Genomic DNA, 3,332 nt, shown 5'->3' with positions numbered 1-3,332 from the left:
TTGGTAAACTTGTTGATGGCCACCAGCACGTGAGTAAAACCACCTGGCGTAGTTGTCAAAGGCCCTATCATGTCCAGGCCCCAGCATGCAAATGACCATGAAGGTGGTATGGTGATAAGGTTGTGAGGCAGGACATGGGGCTGTTTGCTGAAGAACTGGCAGTTTGTGCACCAGCGAACAAGTGCTTCGGCATCTGCCAAAGCAGTCGGCCAGTAGAAACCAGATCTAAAAGCCTTGCCGACGAGTGTGAGAAGTAGCATGGTTCCCGCACACGCCTTCGTGAATCTCCTGGAGTATTTCTCTGCCCTCCTTTGTGCGAACACACTTCTTGACTATGCCTGATGCTGATCCACGCTTGTACAAGTTATCCCCAACTAGAACGTACCATTTGCTGCGCCGTAAGATGCGTGTAGCCTCAGCGTTTTTTGGGTCAACACCGGGGGGTAGTTTGTGCTCCTGGATGTAGTCGATGAAGGTTACCCGCCAATGGACCTCGATCATCAAGACCTCTCGGTCGGGTTCCTTTGGACCCTAAATGATGGTACTTGGATCTGGTGTCTTGATGATGGGTGATGCAACTCGTGAAAGAAAACTCCTAGTGGGACGTTAGCTCGATCAGAACCCAGTCTTAAGAGCACATTCGCTCCCACAATGTTGTCGCGGATCACGTGATGGATATCCAGCCCAGAGAACTTGTTCTCGAGCTTGCGTATTTTCGTGACGTACACGTACATGGTGTTCTTGTTAACTTGTTGGACCACCAACAAGGAGTCGCCATAGACAAGCAGTCGCTTGATGCCCAGAGAAATTGCCAGGCGTAGCCCGTGCAATAGCGCCTCGTACTCGGCTTCGTTGTTGGAGGCCTCAAATAGTATTTGGAATACGTACTTGAGTTGCTCTCCTCTCAGACTGATGAAGAGTACTCCCGTGCCACCACCTCCAAGCTTGAGTGAGTCTTCGAAGTACTTGACCCAATGCTCTGGCTGGTTGGCTGGGGCTTCCACTTGGTTTTCTCGCCACTCCACCATGAAATCGACTAGTGCTTGCGACTTGATGGCCGTCCGGGGCTTGAAGTCAAGGGTGAGAGCCAACAGTTCCACTGCCCACTTGGAGACGCGCCCAGTCGCGTCCCGATTGTGGAGGATCTCCGCCAATGGGAAATCAGTGACCACCAAGATGTTGTATGCGTTGAAATAATGGCGAAGCTGTGACACTCAGGTAATTAGCATGGTCACACTCTAGATTTTTTTTAGTGTGTTGTTATGTACAAAAGGTGGCAAAAGTGTAATTAGAAATTTCAGTGCTAAGGGAAAAGGGTTACTTATATAATTATATTTAAATTAAGGTCCTTTTGTGCTAAATGGGTGAACATGGAGGGTAGAATTCAAAAGTATGAGGGTTGTTTTGCAAAAATTAAAAACTTGTGTTTAAATCGCAAAAGTAGGTGAAACTACCCTTTGGATAAAAATGTGGTGTAATTTTAAAATAGGATTTATGCAAAGTTTAGAAATCTTGTTAAATTTCAAATTACTTGCAAATCCTTAGCTCTTCTATGGATGAACCTTAAAGCAAAGTTGTACATTTTGAAAAACCACACACTTTTGCTTTTGGGCCCATCTCCATTTGAGCACTGGTTGGAAAGTTATTTATACATTACAGAAGGGTCCCTGCTTTTCTCTGAAATTGCGTTTAGATCCTCCATCGTCTTCCTCGGGTCCCCGATCTCCTCTGCCTCTGCGCGCGCGTGACCCGCCGCCGCCGGCCGCTTCCCGAGCTTCTGCCGCTCTTCCACACGTCGCCCCACCCTTCCTCCCACCGCCGCGCCGCCTCCGCTGTCCTCCCTTCGCCGTGCCACGTCGGGCCGTTGGAGCAGAGCAGCTGCCATGCATCCGAGGGCACCACCGGCGCCGCCCGTCGTCTTGAGCCCGATCCCGTGACCACCTCTCCTCTCCCTCTTTGCTACGAAGCAATGCGCTGCTATAAAGCCGATCCAAACCCCTTCCCCTCGCCTGTTCCCTCTTCTTCCTCCTCGCGACACGAAGCCGCCGTCACACTTCCCGCTTGACCTCCAGCCCATCCAGGTACTCAAGTCGACTCCCCGCAGCTCACTGGTGCTCGAGCGTGCCTTTCTTGCTCATGTTCACCGGCCCTTCACCGGGAACGCCTATGACCCGACACGGCCGCCGCACCTCCCCTTCGTCGGTCGTGTTCCACCGTCGCCCGTCGTGCACCTCTCCTCCCAAACAGCTCCCTGGGTCCCGTAGATCCTACCCGGTCAGCCCCTCCCCGCCCGTAACCTCACCGCCGGCGAGAACGCGCCGGGGCCGATCGGCCGGCCGCCGTCGGGGCCTGGCAGGGGCATATGTGCAAGTGTTTTGAGAGTTCTAGGGAGCCAGGCGCAAATATACCAAGGACCCCCCCCCCTTTTTGTGGTTTGTTATTTCATGTGAATAATGCTGCTGCCTTGTAAAATTCATAGAAAACTGTAGAAAAATCCAAAAATTTCAAAATAATTTTGTTGGAAACTAGATTTCAAACCCTACAACTTTTATTAATGAAGTTTAGTTTGAAACTAAATATTTTTGAATCTATTTTAAACTTAAGGTTAAAAGGTATTTTGTACATAACTTGTACATATTAGCTTTGTTTCTTGTGATTTTTGGTATGTAACTTCTATAGGCCATGTGTGAGCTTGTGTAAAAGTTTCAAACTTAGCACTATTTTGTAGTTTAAATTCTTTTGAATTTGGGTAATTCAAATTTGAGAGGATTTGAAATTAATTAAACATGTTCCTTAAGCTTAATTAATTAGATCTTTTTGTCATAATCGAATGTGTTGATAATTAGTCTATAATTAAATTTTCAAGACTTTATAATTCTATTTACCTAAGTTTTGAATTTAAACTTGGAAATTTGAATTCAAATTCAAATGTCTTAATTCCTGTTTTCAGTAAATCCAATACTATAATCATAACTTAATTATAAATGATAATTCAAGGCTAAACCCCCTTGTTTCATGAGTTCATGTGTGTTAATTATTGGATTGCAACTTTATCGTGAAATAAAATCTTTAACTCAAGCACCATCTCAATTAAATTGTTGCATATCATGTAGAATCAACGACGCTCGACGACGGAGACTACAAGTTGGTCTTGGGACAAGACCAGGGTTTTCTGAAGACCCGATAAACGTCGCCGAGGATCTAACTGAAGCCCCAAACCAAAGTTCGGAAGTCTCTGACATCCCTGCCCCCACCCCAACTCAAGAAGGCAAGCCCTGGTGCATAACCCAGTATTTCAAATTACTACATTATGCAATTCTATACTTATATAT

This window comes from Panicum hallii, chromosome 4 (assembly GCF_002211085.1).
Source record: "Panicum hallii strain FIL2 chromosome 4, PHallii_v3.1, whole genome shotgun sequence".
Classification (NCBI taxonomy): Eukaryota; Viridiplantae; Streptophyta; class Magnoliopsida; order Poales; family Poaceae; genus Panicum; species Panicum hallii.
The sequence above is the reverse complement of the archived record's forward strand: the minus strand, read 5'-3'. Positions refer to the sequence as shown.